Below are 18468 nucleotides of genomic sequence, written 5' to 3' on the forward strand. Positions count from 1 at the left end.
TATATATATACACACACACACACACACACATATATATATATATATATATATATATATATATATATATATATGCACACACACACACGCAGACACACACATCATATATATATATATATATATATATATATATATATATATATATATATATATATATATGTATATATACACACACACACACACACACACATGTGTGTGTGTGGAACTAGTCCAGTGACTTTTTCTTGATTATGGGTTATAATAGGCTAGCAGTTTCTTTCCTTTCCATAGATTTATATGTGCAGTAGATCATGCTTTTTATGGCATAAGGCATTTGCTGGAAGAACTTTACAGTATCTTAGGTCTAGGATTGGAAACAAGAACATTTACAGTTAACATCGGTGAGGGATGGTGTTAACATACAATGAATGCGCAGTGTTATTTTGGGCTATAAGAATCCCTGCCACATTCAGAGATACTCCACACTTTATGGGCAGAGAGTAGTTATAATGACAGGCTTCCCAGGATTCCATCCTCTTCACTCTTAACTGTGGAACTTGCAGGGTTATCCTGACATCAGTTAGATGAGTCTTCTTTTATACTATTTCACACACACATATCCACACAGTGACTTCCACGAGGCGTTTATATCAACCCTTCCTGCTTTGGTACTATGCTGCCGTCTTCTAGATGGCAGTGGCTCTACAAGTGCACATTTATTGTTGAAATAAAACTATTGTATTGTATTAAGTTCAATTCACCTGAAGAAGCTGTACTCAGCGAAAGCGCTTGTCTGTTGAATAAAGAATATTTACCACAGGACTTGGTGGTTCTATTTGGATTACTTGGAATATTTGAAACTCTGAAGGGCTTTGTGTTGGACTTGAACTATATTTGTTTGCTGTCTAGCTTCGCTCCTATCCACTTGCTATCAAACTTTGTTTATTTTATTCCTGGATAAGGAGCGTTTATCTGCAAGTGTTCCTCCACGTGTTGAATAATATTGTATTGTATTAGTTATTGGCATCTGTAGCAGAATGCAGATCCTCTTTGAAGGATGAATAGAAGGTTATATTGTACCATTTCTGTGCGTTTCCCTTGTTGGCTGTGGAATTTGTCGCACAACCTTCAGCATACAGACGTTCTTATATTCTTTATCATTTAACATATACTAAACAAATGTAAATGTCATTTGGGCACTAAAAGCTGTTAAAAGCTTGCAAAAAAAAAGTTGTCTTTACCATGATAGACATGTTTATAGGGATAACCATTTCATGCAGTCCAGGAAATGACCAAGACGCATCAACCAGTTTCCCATTTGCAATAGAGATCTGTTTGGTTAAGTGACTTACTCAGGGGTACACAGTAAGCAACTGGAAGCTGAGGGAACTGAACTCTAGAATACAAGAAGCATTCATTAACAGTTCATAACCTTAATCCTGTGGGACAACTACCAGACTCAAGTTAATGCATTTACAGTTTTTAATTCAGTAATGTGTAATATATTATAAGTCAAAAAAGTCCAGAATGATGTTTGTCTCATAATTGTTTTCAGTGCAAGTATTATGGAAGTAATATAAGTAATATAGCCTGGACAGTGCCAGCAGCACTTTTTTTAGCAGACCTGAGTTTTTGTATGACATCAGTACAAGTATCATGCAAGTAATATAGCCTGGACAGTGCCAACACATTTGTTCAGCAGACCTGAGTTTTTGTATGACATCAGTAGAAGTATTATGGAAGTAATAGAAGTAATGTAGCCTGGACAGTGCCACAGCACTTTTGTTCAGCAGACCTGAGTTTTTGTATGACATCACTACAAGTATTATGGAAGTAATAGAAGTAATGTAGCCTGGACAGTGCCACAGCATGTTTGTTCAGCAGACCTGCGTTTTTGTATGACATCAGTACAAGTATTATGGAAGTAATAGAAGTAATGTAGTCTGGACAGTGCCACAGCATGTTTGTTCAGCAGACCTGAGTTTTTGTATGACATCAGTACAAGTATTATGGAAGTAATAGAAGTAATGTAGCCTGGACAGTGCCAAAGGCACTTTTGTTCAGCAGACCTGAGTTTTTGCATGACATCAGTACAAGTATTATGGAAGTAATAGAAGTAATATAGCCTAGACAGTGCCACAGCACTTTTGTTCAGCAGACCTGAGTTTTTGTATGACATCAGTACAAGTATTATGGAAGTAATAGAAGTAATGTAGCCTGGACAGTGCCAGCAACACTTTTGTTCAGCAGACCTGAGTTTTTGTATGACATCAGTACAAGTATTATGGAAGTAATATAGCCTGGACAGTGCCACAGCACGTTTGTTCAGCAGACTTGAGTTTTTGTATGACATCAGTACAAGTATTATGGAAGTAATAGAAGTAATGTAGCCTGGACAGTGCCACAGCACGTTTGTTCAGCAGGCTTGAGTTTTTGTATGACATCAGTACAAGTATTATGGAAGTAATAGAAGTAATGTAGTCTGGACAGTGCCACAGCACGTTTGTTCAGCAGACCTGAGTTTTTGTATGACATCAGTACAAGTATTATGGAAGTAATAGAAGTAATATAGCCTGGACAGTGCCACAGCACTTTTGTTCAGCAGACCTGAGTTTGTGTATGACATCAGTACAAATATTATGGAAGGTAATACAGCCTGGACAGTGCCACAGCACGTTTGTTGAGCAGACTTGAGTTTTTGTATGACATGGGTACAAATATTTTATGGAAGTAATAGAAGTAATATAGCCTGGACAGTGCCATTAGCACTTTTGTTCAGCAGACCTGAGTTTTTGTATGACATCAGTACAAGTATTATGGAAGTAATAGAAGTAATATAGCCTAGACAGTGCCAGCAGCATGTTTGTTCAGCAGACTTGAGTTTTGTATGACATCAGTACAAGTATTATGGAAGTAATAGAAGTAATATAGCCTGGACAGTGCCAGCAGCACTTTTGTTCTGCAGACCTGAGTTTTTGTATGACATCAAGAAATTATTTTCTGTGTGCTTCTTTATGTATTTGCACTGCGTTACGAAACTTCATTACTACTAGCAGTTAGTATCTCCAGCATGCTACGTTGTACTAGCAGTTAGCAGTATCTCCAGCATGCTACGTTGTACTAGCAGTTAGCAGTATCTCCGGCATGCTACGTTGTACAAGCAGTTAGCAGTATCTCCAGCATGCTACCTTGTACTAGCAGTTAGAAGTATCTCCATCATGCTACCTTGTACTAGCAGTTAGCAGTATCTCCAGCATGCTACATTGTACTAGCAGTTAGTGTCTCCAGCATGCTACCTTGTACTAGCAGTTAGCAGTATCTCCAGCATGCTACATTGTACTAGCAGTTAGCAGTATCTCCAGCATGCTACATTGTACTAGCAGTTAGCAGTATCCCCAGCATGCTACAGTGTACTAGCAGATAGCAGTACCTCCAGCATGCTGCATTGTACTAGCAGTTAGCAGTATCTCCAGCATGCTACATTGTACTAGCAGTTAGTATCTCCAGTATGCTATCTTGTGCCAACAGTTAGCAGTGTCTCCAGCATGCTACATTGTACTATCAGTTAGCAGTATCATCAGCATGCTACATTGTACTAGCAGTTAGCAGTATATCCAGCATGCTACATTGTACTAGCAGTATCTCCAGCATGCTATATTGTACTAGCAGTTAGCAGTATCTCCAGCATGCTACATTGTACTAGCAGTTAGCAGTATCTCCAGCATGCTACATTGTACTAGCAGTTAGCAGTATCTCCAGCATGCTACATTGTACTAGCAGTTAGCAGTATCTCCAGCATGCTGCATTGTACTAGCAGTTAGCAGTATCTCCAGCATGCTACGTTGTACTAGCAGTTAGCAGTATGTCCAGCATGCTACGTTGTACTAGCAGTTAGCAGTATCTCCAGCATGCTACCTTGTACTAGCAGTTAGCAGTATCTCCAGCATGCTACGTTGTACTAGCAGTTAGCAGTATCTCCAGCATGCTATGTTGTACTAGCAGTTAGCAGTATCTCCAGCATGCTACATTGTACTAGCAGTTAGCAGTATCTCCAGCATGCTATGTTGTACTAGCAGTTAGTATCTCCAGCATGCTAAAGTGTACTAGCAGTTAGCAGTATCTCCGGCATGCTACATTGTACTACCAGTTAGCAGTATCTCCAGCATACTACATTGTACTAGCAGTTAGCAGTGTCTCCAGCATGCTACATTGTACTAGCAGTTAGCAGTATCTCCAACATGCTACGTTGTACTAGCAGTATCTCCCGCATGCTGCATTGTACTAGCAGTTAGTATCCCCAGCATGCTGCCTTGTACTAGCAGTTAGCAGTATCTCCAGCATGCTACCTTGTACTAGCAGTATCTCCAGCATGCTGCATTGTACTAGCAGTTAGCAGTATCTCCTGCATGCTACCTTGTACTAGCAGTTAGTATCTCCAACATGCTACATTGTACTAGCAGTTAGCAGTGTCTCCAGCATGCTACATTGTACTAGTAGTTAGTATCTCCAGCATGCTACATTGTACTAGCAGTTAGCAGTATCTCCAGCATGCTACCTTGTACTAACAGTTAGCAGTATCTCCAGCATGCTACCTTGTACTAACAGTTAGCAGTATCTCCAGCATGCTACACTATACTAGCAGTTAGCAGTATCTCCAGCATGCTGCGTTGTACAAGCAGTTAGCAGTATCTCCAGCATGCTACCTTGTACTAGCAGTTAGCAGTATCTCCAGCATGCTACGTTGTACTAGCAGTTAGCAGTATCTCCAGCATGCTACGTTGTACTAGCAGTATCTCCAGCATGCTACAATGTACTAGCAGTATCTCCACCATGTTACATTGTACTAGCAGTTAGCAGTATCTCCAGCATGCTACATTGTACTAGCAGTTAGCAATATCTCCAGCATGCTACCTTGTACTAGCAGTTAGTATCTCCAGCATGCTACGTTGTACTAGCAGTTAGCAGTATCTTCAGCATGCTGCCTTGTACTAGCAGTTATAAGTATCTCCAGCATGCTACCTTGTACTAGCAGTTAGCAGTATATCCAGCATGCTACATTGTACTAGCGGTTATCAGTATCTCCAGCATGCTACATTGTACTAGCAGTTAGCAGTATCTCCAGCATGCTGCATTGTACTAGTAGTTAGCAGTATCTCCAGCATGCTACCATGTACTAGCAGTTACTATCTCCAGCATGCTATGTTGTACTAGCAGTTAGCAGTATATCCAGCATGCTACATTGTACTAGCAGTTATCAGTATCACCAGCATGCTACATTGTACTAGCAGTTAGCAGAATCTCCAGCATGCTAACATTGTACTAGCAGTTAGCAGTATATCCAGCATGCTACATTGTACTAGCAGTTAGCAGTATCTCCAGCATGCTACATTGTACTAGCAGTTAGCAGTATCTCCAGCATGTTACCTTGTACTAGCAGTTACTATCTCCAGCATGCTATGTTGTACTAGCAGTTAGCAGTATCTCCAGCATGCTACCTTGTACTAGCAGTTAGCAGTATATCCAGCATGCTACATTGTACTAGCAGTTATCAGTATCTCCAGCATGCTACATTGTACTAGCAGTTAGCAGTATCTCCAGCATGCTACATTGTACTAGCAGTTAGCAGTATCTCCAGCATGCTACCTTGTACTAGCAGTTACCATCTCCAGCATGCTACATTGTACTACCAGTTAGCAGTATCTCCAGCATGCTACATTGTACTAGCAGTTAGCAGTATCTCCAGCATGCTACGTTGTACTAGCAGTATCTCCAGCATGCTACAATGTACTAGCAGTATCTCCACCATGTTACATTGTACTAGCAGTTAGCAGTATCTCCAGCATGCTACATTGTACTAGCAGTTAGCAATATCTCCAGCATGCTACCTTGTACTAGCAGTTAGTATCTCCAGCATGCTACGTTGTACTAGCAGTTAGCAGTATCTTCAGCATGCTGCCTTGTACTAGCAGTTATAAGTATCTCCAGCATGCTACCTTGTACTAGCAGTTAGCAGTATATCCAGCATGCTACATTGTACTAGCGGTTATCAGTATCTCCAGCATGCTACATTGTACTAGCAGTTAGCAGTATCTCCAGCATGCTGCATTGTACTAGTAGTTAGCAGTATCTCCAGCATGCTACCATGTACTAGCAGTTACTATCTCCAGCATGCTATGTTGTACTAGCAGTTAGCAGTATATCCAGCATGCTACATTGTACTAGCAGTTATCAGTATCTCCAGCATGCTACATTGTACTAGCAGTTAGCAGAATCTCCAGCATGCTAACATTGTACTAGCAGTTAGCAGTATATCCAGCATGCTACATTGTACTAGCAGTTAGCAGTATCTCCAGCATGCTACATTGTACTAGCAGTTAGCAGTATCTCCAGCATGTTACCTTGTACTAGCAGTTACTATCTCCAGCATGCTATGTTGTACTAGCAGTTAGCAGTATCTCCAGCATGCTACCTTGTACTAGCAGTTAGCAGTATATCCAGCATGCTACATTGTACTAGCAGTTATCAGTATCTCCAGCATGCTACATTGTACTAGCAGTTAGCAGTATCTCCAGCATGCTACATTGTACTAGCAGTTAGCAGTATCTCCAGCATGCTACCTTGTACTAGCAGTTACCATCTCCAGCATGCTACATTGTACTACCAGTTAGCAGTATCTCCAGCATGCTACATTGTACTAGCAGTTAGCAGTATCTCCAGCATGCTACCATGTACTAGCAGTTACTATCTCCAGCATGCTATGTTGTACTAGCAGTTAGCAGTATCTCCAGCATGCTACATTGTACTGGCAGTTAGTAGTATCTCCAGCATGTTACATTGTACTAGCAGTTAGTATCTCCAGCATGCTACCTTGTACTAGCAGTTAGCAGTATCTCCAGCATGCTAAATTGTACTAGCAGTTAGCAGTATCTCCAGCATGCTACACTGTACTAGCAGTTAGCAGTATATCCAGCATGCTACATTGTACTAGCAGTTAGCAGTACCTCCAGCATGCTACATTGTATTAGCAGTTAGCAGTATCTCCAGCATGCTGCCTTGTATTAGCAGTTAGCAGTATGTCCAGCATGCTACATTGTACTAGCAGTTAGCAGTATCTCCAGCATGCTGCCTTGTATTAGCAGTTAGCAGTATCTCCAGCATGCTACCTTGTACTAGCAGTTAGTATCTCCAGCATACTACATTGTACTAGCAGTTAGTATCTCCAACATGCTACCTTGTACTAGCAGTTAGCAGTATCTCCAGCATGCTACATTGTACTAGCAGTTAGCAGTATCTCCAGCATGCTACATTGTACTAGCAGTTAGCAATGTCTCCAGCATGCTACATTGTACTAGCAGTTAACATTGTCTCCAGCATGCTACATTGTGCTAGCAGTTAGCAGTATCTCCGGCATGCTACATTGTACTAGCAATTAGTAGTATCTCCAGCATGCTACATTGTACTAGCAGTTAGCAGTATCTCCAGCATGCTACCATGTACTAGCAGTTACTATCTCCAGCATGCTATGTTGTACTAGCAGTTAGCAGTATATCCAGCATGCTACATTGTACTAGCAGTTATCAGTATCTCCAGCATGCTACATTGTACTAGCAGTTATCAGTATCTCCAGCATGCTACATTGTACTAGCAGTTAGCAGTATCTCCAGCATGCTACATTGTACTAGCAGTTAGCAGTATCTCCAGCATGCTACCTTGTACTAGCAGTTACCATCTCCAGCATGCTACATTGTACTACCAGTTAGCAGTATCTCCAGCATGCTACATTGTACTAGCAGTTAGCAGTATCTCCAGCATGCTACCATGTACTAGCAGTTACTATCTCCAGCATGCTATGTTGTACTAGCAGTTAGCAGTATCTCCAGCATGCTACATTGTACTGGCAGTTAGTAGTATCTCCAGCATGTTACATTGTACTAGCAGTTAGTATCTCCAGCATGCTACCTTGTACTAGCAGTTAGCAGTATCTCCAGCATGCTAAATTGTACTAGCAGTTAGCAGTATCTCCAGCATGCTACACTGTACTAGCAGTTAGCAGTATATCCAGCATGCTACATTGTACTAGCAGTTAGCAGTACCTCCAGCATGCTACATTGTACTAGCAGTTAGCAGTATCTCCAGCATGCTGCCTTGTATTAGCAGTTAGCAGTATGTCCAGCATGCTACATTGTACTAGCAGTTAGCAGTATCTCCAGCATGCTGCCTTGTATTAGCAGTTAGCAGTATGTCCAGCATGCTACCTTGTACTAGCAGTTAGTATCGCCAGCATACTACATTGTACTAGCAGTTAGTATCTCCAACATGCTACCTTGTACTAGCAGTTAGCAGTATCTCCAGCATGCTACATTGTACTAGCAGTTAGCAGTATCTCCAGCATGCTACATTGTACTAGCAGTTAGCAATGTCTCCAGCATGCTACATTGTACTAGCAGTTAACATTGTCTCCAGCATGCTACATTGTGCTAGCAGTTAGCAGTATCTCCGGCATGCTACATTGTACTAGCAATTAGTAGTATCTCCAGCATGCTACATTGTACTAGCAGTTAGCAGTATCTCCAGCATGCTACCATGTACTAGCAGTTACTATCTCCAGCATGCTATGTTGTACTAGCAGTTAGCAGTATATCCAGCATGCTACATTGTACTAGCAGTTATCAGTATCTCCAGCATGCTACATTGTACTAGCAGTTAGCAGTATCTCCAGCATGCTACATTGTACTAGCAGTTAGCAGTATCTCCAGCATGCTACCATGTACTAGCAGTTACTATCTCCAGCATGCTATGTTGTACTAGCAGTTAGCAGTATATCCAGCATGCTACATTGTGCTAGCAGTTAGCAGTATCTCCGGCATGCTACATTGTACTAGCAGTTAGCAGTATCTCCAGCATGCTAACATTGTACTAGCAGTTAGCAGTATATCCAGCATGCTACATTGTACTAGCAGTTAGCAGTATCTCCAGCATGCTACATTGTACTAGCAGTTAGCAGTATCTCCAGCATGCTACCTTGTACTAGCAGTTACTATCTCCAGCATGCTATGTTGTACTAGCAGTTAGCAGTATCTCCAGCATGCTACCTTGTACTAGCAGTTAGCAGTATATCCAGCATGCTACATTGTACTAGCAGTTATCAGTATCTCCAGCATGCTACATTGTACTAGCAGTTAGCAGTATCTCCAGCATGCTACATTGTACTAGCAGTTAGCAGTATCTCCAGCATGCTACCTTGTACTAGCAGTTACTAACTCCAGCATGCTACATTGTACTACCAGTTAGCAGTATCTCCAGCATGCTACATTGTACTAGCAGTTAGCAGTATCTCCAGCATGCTACATTGTACTAGCAGTTAGCAATGTCTCCAGCATGCTACATTGTACTAGCAGTTAACATTGTCTCCAGCATGCTACATTGTACTAGCAGTTAGCAGTATCTCTGGCATGCTACATTGTACTAGCAATTAGTAGCATCTCCAGCATGCTACATTGTACTAGCAGTTAGCAGTATCTCCAGCATGCTACCTTGTACTAGCAGTTACTAACTCCAGCATGCTACATTGTACTACCAGTTAGCAGTATCTCCAGCATGCTACATTGTACTAGCAGTTAGCAGTATCTCCAGCATGCTGCATTGTACTAGCAGTTAGCAGTATCTCCAGCATGCTACCTTGTACTAGCAGTTACCATCTCCAGCATGCTACATTGTACTACCAGTTAGCAGTATCTCCAGCATGCTACATTGTACTAGCAGTTAGCAGTATCTCCAGCATGCTACCATGTACTAGCAGTTACTATCTCCAGCATGCTATGTTGTACTAGCAGTTAGCAGTATCTCCAGCATGCTACATTGTACTGGCAGTTAGTAGTATCTCCAGCATGTTACATTGTACTAGCAGTTAGTATCTCCAGCATGCTACCTTGTACTAGCAGTTAGCAGTATCTCCAGCATGCTAAATTGTACTAGCAGTTAGCAGTATCTCCAGCATGCTACACTGTACTAGCAGTTAGCAGTATATCCAGCATGCTACATTGTACTAGCAGTTAGCAGTACCTCCAGCATGCTACATTGTACTAGCAGTTAGCAGTATCTCCAGCATGCTGCCTTGTATTAGCAGTTAGCAGTATGTCCAGCATGCTACATTGTACTAGCAGTTAGCAGTATCTCCAGCATGCTGCCTTGTATTAGCAGTTAGCAGTATCTCCAGCATGCTACCTTGTACTAGCAGTTAGTATCTCCAGCATACTACATTGTACTAGCAGTTAGTATCTCCAACATGCTACCTTGTACTAGCAGTTAGCAGTATCTCCAGCATGCTACATTGTACTAGCAGTTAGCAGTATCTCCAGCATGCTACATTGTACTAGCAGTTAGCAATGTCTCCAGCATGCTACATTGTACTAGCAGTTAACATTGTCTCCAGCATGCTACATTGTGCTAGCAGTTAGCAGTATCTCCGGCATGCTACATTGTACTAGCAATTAGTAGTATCTCCAGCATGCTACATTGTACTAGCAGTTAGCAGTATCTCCAGCATGCTACCATGTACTAGCAGTTACTATCTCCAGCATGCTATGTTGTACTAGCAGTTAGCAGTATATCCAGCATGCTACATTGTACTAGCAGTTATCAGTATCTCCAGCATGCTACATTGTAATAGCAGTTAGCAGTATCTCCAGCATGCTACATTGTACTAGCCGTTAGCAGTATCTCCAGCATGCTACCATGTACTAGCAGTTACTATCTCCAGCATGCTATGTTGTACTAGCAGTTAGCAGTATATCCAGCATGCTACATTGTACTAGCAGTTATCAGTATCTCCAGCATGCTACATTGTACTAGCAGTTAGCAGTATCTCCAGCATGCTAACATTGTACTAGCAGTTAGCAGTATATCCAGCATGCTACATTGTACTAGCAGTTAGCAGTATCTCCAGCATGCTACATTGTACTAGCAGTTAGCAGTATCTCCAGCATGCTACCTTGTACTAGCAGTTACTATCTCCAGCATGCTATGTTGTACTAGCAGTTAGCAGTATCTCCAGCATGCTACCTTGTACTAGCAGTTAGCAGTATATCCAGCATGCTACACTGTACTAGCAGTTATCAGTATCTCCAGCATGCTACATTGTACTAGCAGTTAGCAGTATCTCCAGCATGCTACATTGTACTAGCAGTTAGCAGTATCTCCAGCATGCTACCTTGTACTAGCAGTTACTAACTCCAGCATGCTACATTGTACTACCAGTTAGCAGTATCTCCAGCATGCTACATTGTACTAGCAGTTAGCAGTATCTCCAGCATGCTACATTGTACTAGCAGTTAGCAGTATCTCCAGCATGCTACATTGTACTAGCAGTTAGCAATGTCTCCAGCATGCTACATTGTACTAGCAGTTAACATTGTCTCCAGCATGCTACATTGTACTAGCAGTTAGCAGTATCTCTGGCATGCTACATTGTACTAGCAATTAGTAGTATCTCCAGCATGCTACATTGTACTAGCAGTTAGTATCTCCAGCATGCTACCATGTACTAGCAGTTACTATCTCCAGCATGCTATGTTGTACTAGCAGTTAGCAGTATATCCAGCATGCTACATTGTACTAGCAGTTATCAGTATCTCCAGCATGCTACATTGTACTAGCAGTTAGCAGTATCTCCAGCATGCTACATTGTACTAGCAGTTAGCAGTATCTCCAGCATGCTACCATGTACTAGCAGTTACTATCTCCAGCATGCTATGTTGTACTAGCAGTTAGCAGTATATCCAGCATGCTACATTGTACTAGCAGTTATCAGTATCTCCAGCATGCTACATTGTACTAGCAGTTAGCAGTATCTCCAGCATGCTAACATTGTACTAGCAGTTAGCAGTATATCCAGCATGCTACATTGTACTAGCAGTTAGCAGTATCTCCAGCATGCTACATTGTACTAGCAGTTAGCAGTATCTCCAGCATGCTACCTTGTACTAGCAGTTACTATCTCCAGCATGCTATGTTGTACTAGCAGTTAGCAGTATCTCCAGCATGCTACCTTGGACTAGCAGTTAGCAGTATATCCAGCATGCTACATTGTACTAGCAGTTAGCAGTATCTCCAGCATGCTACATTGTACTAGCAGTTAGCAGTATCTCCAGCATGCTACGTTGTACTAGCAGTTAGCAGTATGTCCAGCATGCTACATTGTACTAGCAGTTAGCAGTATCTCCAGCATGCTACCTTGTACTAGCAGTTACTAACTCCAGCATGCTACATTGTACTACCAGTTAGCAGTATCTCCAGCATGCTACATTGTACTAGCAGTTAGCAGTATCTCCAGCATGCTACCATGTACTAGCAGTTACTATCTCCAGCATGCTATGTTGTACTAGCAGTTAGCAGTATCTCCAGCATGCTACATTGTACTGGCAGTTAGCAGTATCTCCAGCATGTTACATTGTACTAGCAGTTAGTATCTCCAGCATGCTACCTTGTACTAGCAGTTAGCAGTATCTCCAGCATGCTACATTGTACTAGCAGTTAGCAGTATCTCCAGCATGCTACACTGTACTAGCAGTTAGCAGTATATCCAGCATGCTACATTGTACTAGCAGTTAGCAGTACCTCCAGCATGCTACATTGTACTAGCAGTTAGCAGTATCTCCAGCATGCTACCTTGTATTAGCAGTTAGCAGTATGTCCAGCATGCTACATTGTACTAGCAGTTAGCAGTATCTCCGGCATGCTACATTGTACTAGCAATTAGTAGTATCTCCAGAGTGCTACCTTATACTAGCAGTATCTCCAGTATGCTACCTTGTACTAGCACTTAGTATCTCCAGCATACTACATTGTACTAGCAGTTAGTATCTCCAACATGCTACCTTGTACTAGCAGTTAGCAGTATCTCCAGCATGCTACATTGTACTAGCAGTTAGCAATATCTCCAGCATGCTACATTGTACTAGCAGTTAACATTGTCTCCAGCATGCTACATTGTACTAGCAGTTAGCAGTATCTCCAGCATGCTACATTGTACTAGCAGTTAGCAGTATCTCTAGCATGCTACATTAATACTAGCAGTTAGCAGCATCTCCAGCATGCTACATTGTACTAGCAGTTAGCAGTATCTCCAGCATGCTACGTTGTACTAGCAGTATCTCCAGCATGCTACAATGTACTAGCAGTATCTCCAGCATGCTGCATTGTACTAGCAGTTAGCAGTATCTCCTGCATGCTACATTGTACTAGCAGTTAGCAGCATCTCCAGCATGCTACATTGTACTAGCAGTTAGCAGTATTTCCAGCATGCTACATTGTTCTAGCAGTTAGCAGTATCTCCAGCATGCTACATTGTACTAGCATTTAGCAGTATCTCCAGCATAGACTTAAAAGAGGCATACCTGCATATCCCAATAAGAGAATCCTGCAGAAGATACCTCCGCTTCAAGGCAGGTTTTATGCATTACCAACTCTCTACACTGCCCTTTTGCTTATCTACTGCGCCCAGGGTCTTTACAAAGTGCCTGGCACCAGTAATTGCATTTTGCAGACAAAGAAGCATACAAATCTATCCTTACTTGGACGACTGTCTCATTCAAGCAGAAAACAAGGACATTCTTCTTCAACATCTGGCGTTTGTAAAAAGGCTTCTAACATGCTTAGGGAAAACAATAAACGAAAATAAATCACAACTGGTACCCTCTCAATAAGTTACATTCCTGGGTGCAAGCTTGAATGCAGCTGCCCAGATGGCTTATCTTACGCCCGACAAACAAAGGCAACTGACTATATACTTCAAACAGATGTCAACAAAAACCCAATTATCTGCAAGACAAATTCTGCAGGCTATGGGGTTCATGGCATCCTGCATTCTACTAATTCCATATGCAAGACTGCATATGAGGAAACTTCAGTGGTATCTAAAATGTTTATGGAGTCAACATTGTGACAGTCTGGAAACAATGATTCCTCTCATTCCCTGCCTACAACAGGAGTTTCTTTGGTGGGCAGAGACATCAGACAAAGTATATCCTGCACGCAAGGAGTTGCACGGCTGCAATTCCAATGAATAACAAAAGTGAACGCCAGCAACAAAAATCGGACTGTGAAAAGTAGTTTATTGAAGCATTAATAAACTACCAAAACACCAAGTAGGTCCCACACATACCGGTTTCGGCCCAGGTTCAAACCCAGCCTTCTTCAGTGTATACCAACATGTCACCAAAACAAGGGACAGTCTTTCACTCTACCCCTTGCCACCCAAACCCTAACTACAGACACATCAGACTAGGCTTGGGGGGCCCACCTGGCGGGGAGATGCATTCAGGGCATATGGAGCCCAAAACAAATGCATCTGCATATCAACCAGAAAGAGATGCTAGCTGTTCAGAATGCCCTGAGAGCCTTCAAGGACTTACTTAATCCAGGACAACTACTGATAAAGGCGGACAACACCACGGTTATGTGGTACATAAACAAGCAGGGGGGTACACATTCCTACCCCCTTTGCAAACTAGCCACGGCATTGTGGGACACAGCCTTGACTTACCAAGTACATCTTCAAGCACAATTCCTGCCAGGAAAACAAAATACTCTGGCAGACGACCTAAGCGAGAAATATTATGGACCCACATGAGTGGAAACTGGATCCACACGTCTTCAGCATGGTAACACAGAAATGGGGGAGCCCAGACATAGATCTATTTGCTTCTCCCCAAAATTATCAACTGGACAAATTCTGCACAACGACTTATCACAGATAAGCATGGAAAGTGGATGCCCTATCCTTCAGTTGGAGAAACCTATCAGTCTATGCCTTTCCTCCTCTGCCTCTTCTCCCCAAGGTCTTACTAAATGTCAGACAGGAAAAACCAAAAATTATCCTAATTGCCCCAGACAGGCTTCGCCAGCACTGGTCAAAAATCCATTCCCTCAGGACCAATCCTTTAAGGTGGTATCCAGTGTGGCTGTTAACCAAACTATTCACCTGCCAACATTTTACCCAAATCCGCAGAACAAAGGGGGAGCAGATTCTGCATTCATTGGACGTACACAGACAACTAAGATTCTACTTAAACAGGACCAGATCTTTAAGAAAGTCTGAGCAACTACTGGTGGCATTTGCTGCAGGATCAGAGGGGAAGGCTATTTCAAAGCAGAGTATTTCTAAGTGGATAAGCCACTGCATTCGTTTCTGCTACTTGCATCATGTTAAACCAGTGCCCAAGGGAATCAGGTCACATTCCTCCAGGGCTGCCTCTACCTCAGCAGCTTTTCTCAGAGGAGTTCTAACCAAAGACATTCTAGAAGCTGCTACTTGGAGCTCTGTTCATACTTTTACAAAGCATTATCATTTGCTTCTCTTCTCCAAATCCAGGGCAGGCTTTGTCACTGCAGTTCTGCAGGGCCTTATAGCCACCCCTAATGCTATTTAGTTCCATCCTCCCATCCATAGCTTTGGGATTCTACCCAAATGTAATGACTGCAACAGTGAAACATGAAGAACATAGTACAGTTGTGTACACTTACCATAAATGTAGATGTTCAAGTGTATTCACTGTTGCAGGCCCACCGCAACAGCCATCCCCCTTTTTTCTAAAACTTCTTTTTCCTTCACTATATTCTAAGGCCTTTGTGGTGCATTTGCTTTTAGGTGAAGGTAAAGTTTATGTTGCTAAAAATGCATTTACTTGTATATTGCTGTTTATTTATATGTATATATGGGTTCACTTCAATTCACTGAACTTTCAATTCACTGACTTTCATTTCACTGACACCATTTCACTGAAATTCATTTCACTGAAACTTCATTTCACTGAAAGTTCATTTCACTGACAAGTATTATTACAAAGTAAATGGAATATGCCCCCTTCCCCACTGTAGTGTGACCCTGGAGTTAGAATATATAGTTAGGGGTGTGGGGGCAGAGCCCCACATCGGGGAGTGTGGGGGTGCAGCCCCCACTTTTCTTTACTAAGCAATATTATATTAAAACATAAGAATATCATATGAAATGAAGTGGGGGCTGCCCCACACTGATGGGGGCTCACACCCCTAACTATATATTCTAACTCCAGGGTCGCACTACAGTGGGGAAGGGGGAATATTCCATTTTATTGCTAATAATAGTTGTCAGTGAAATGAACTTTCAGTGAAATGAAGTTTCAGTGAAATGAATTTCAGTGAAATGGTGTCAGCGAAATGAAAGTCAGTGAATTGAAAGTTCAGTGAATTGAAGTGAACCCGTATATATATATATATACATATATATATGTTTTTTTTTTTTTTTTGCTCCCCATTTGGGGGGCACCGGACATCTGGGGCAAGAAAAACTGAATAAAGCGGCATCGGCTCTATGTTTTATACCCGACGACTTGCCGTCATGGAAGAGGAGACGGCAACCGACGCAGGACCCAAGACTTTGATATTCAGGCCGACTGAGGGCAACCTGCCAGCAGGATTACCCAAATGTAATGACTGCAACAGTGAATACAATCAAACATCTACATTTATGGTAAGTGTACACAACTGTACTTTATAAAGTGAGCTGTGTGATCAGGGCGCAGGCAGTAAATCACCATGGAAATCCTGTAATAAATCACCATGGCGATCCTGTCATAAACTGAGCTTGTGTGGTCAGGGTACAAGCAGTAAATCACCAAGGAAATCCTGTCATAAGTTACCATGGACATCCTGCCATAAAGTGAGCTGTGCAGTCAAGGTGCACACATTAAATCACCAGGGAAATCCTGTCATAAGTCACCATGGAAATCCTGTCATAAAGTGAGCTCTGCAGTCAGGGTGCAGGTAGTAAATCAACAAGGACATCCTGTCATAAAGTTTGATGTGCAGTCAAGCTGCAGGCAGTTAACCACCATGGAAATCCTGCTATAAAGTGAGCTGTGTAATCAGAGTGCAGGCAGTAAATCACTAGGGAAGTCTTGTTATAAAGTGAGCTGTATTGTCAGAGTGTGGACAGTTCATAACAAAAATTCTGTTGTAAAGTGAGTTGTGTAATGTGGGTGCAGACACTAAACCACCTTGGAAATCCTGTTAAGTGAGCTGTATTATCAGAGTGTGAGCCCTAAACCATCAGAAAAAGTTACTATAGCGTGAGCTGTGCAGTCAGGGTGAGGGCATAAAACCACCAGGGCAATTCTCTTACAAAGTGAACTGTGTGATAAGGTTGTGGACACTAAGCCACCACAGAAAATCTGTTGTAAAGTGAGTTGTACAACCTTGGTATGGGCTTTATGCCACTATGAACATCCTGCTATTATGTGAGCTGTTTAGTCAAGGTGCAGTCACTAAACAACCAGGAAAATCCTGTTACAAAGTGAGTTGTACAACCAGGGTATGGGCATTATACCACTATGAACATCCTGTTATTATTTGAGCTGTGTAGTCAAGGTGCAGTCACTAAACAACCAGGAAAATCTTGTTACAAAGTGAGTTGTACAACCAGGGTATGGGCATTGTACCACTATGAACATCCTGTTATTATGTGAGCTGTTTAGTCAAGGTGCAGTCACTAAACAACCAGGAAATTCCTGTTACCAAGTTGGTTGTACAACCAGGGTATGGGCATTATACCACTATGAACATCCTGTTATGTGAGCTGTTTAGTCAAGTTGCAGTCACTAAACAACCAGGAAAATCTTGTTACAAAATGAGTTGTACAACCGGGGTATGGGCATTATACCAATATGGACATCCTGCTATTATGTGAGCTGTTTAGTCAAGGTGCAGTCACTAAACAACCAGGAAAATCCTGTTACAAAGTGAGTTGCTTTTGTGAAGTGATCACTGTTACCAGGCATGGGGCATTTGGACACCATGTGGAAAGTAGTGGTGTAAAGTAAGTGGTAGGATCACTGGGAGTGTATCTATAAACCTCGAAGGAAATACTATTGTAAAGTGACCATTGTGATTAGCTTGGGGGTTTCTAAAGGGGTGAGGGCAATACAGTTCAAAGAGAGTGATGTGAATTGAAGGTGTATGTCAGTAAGTCGCTAGGTAAATGGCGCAATGAAGTTAGCATTGTGAGTGGGATGGGTGTTAGTAGGAAAACCACCAATGAAAAGCACTTGGACATTGATGAGTGTGATCATGAGAGGTGTTGTCTGTAAGACACATGGGGAAGGTGCTTAAGTGAGCATTGTGATAGGTTCATAGGTTGGTACTAGGCTGTCAGCCCTAGGGCCTATACAAGCCTAGCCATAACAATTCCCTGGCTATTTCTTCCCACATTATTTACTTTCCTGGACCCCTGTCTAGCAGGGCGACTGACGTGATCCCTGGGGTGAATTTCCTTTCTCCCATCCAAACGTCAAGGTTCCTCTTGAAGAGGTCCAAAGAGGCACTCTGCTTGACATGTATGGGCAATCTATTCCAGAGTCTGGGGAGTCTCTGGGTCAGGAACCTATCCCTCCAGCATGTTTTGTTTATTGTGATGACAAGGTTTAGATCCCTGGAGCGTGTAGCTCTGAGGGATTGGGA

The 18468-nt window shown here is 42.2% G+C and overlaps 1 protein-coding gene across 1 annotated transcript in view; it reads left to right on the forward strand.

Annotated features, from left to right (window-relative positions):
- The window catches only part of AP3D1 (adaptor related protein complex 3 subunit delta 1), a 3080434-nt gene that overhangs the window by 3055797 nt on the left and 6169 nt on the right, over positions 1-18468 (forward strand). The gene's annotated exons all lie outside the window — the stretch shown is intronic.

This window comes from Protopterus annectens, chromosome 13.part0, assembly GCF_019279795.1.
Source record: "Protopterus annectens isolate FY-2018-M chromosome 13.part0, PAN1.0, whole genome shotgun sequence".
Classification (NCBI taxonomy): domain Eukaryota; kingdom Metazoa; phylum Chordata; order Ceratodontiformes; family Protopteridae; genus Protopterus; species Protopterus annectens.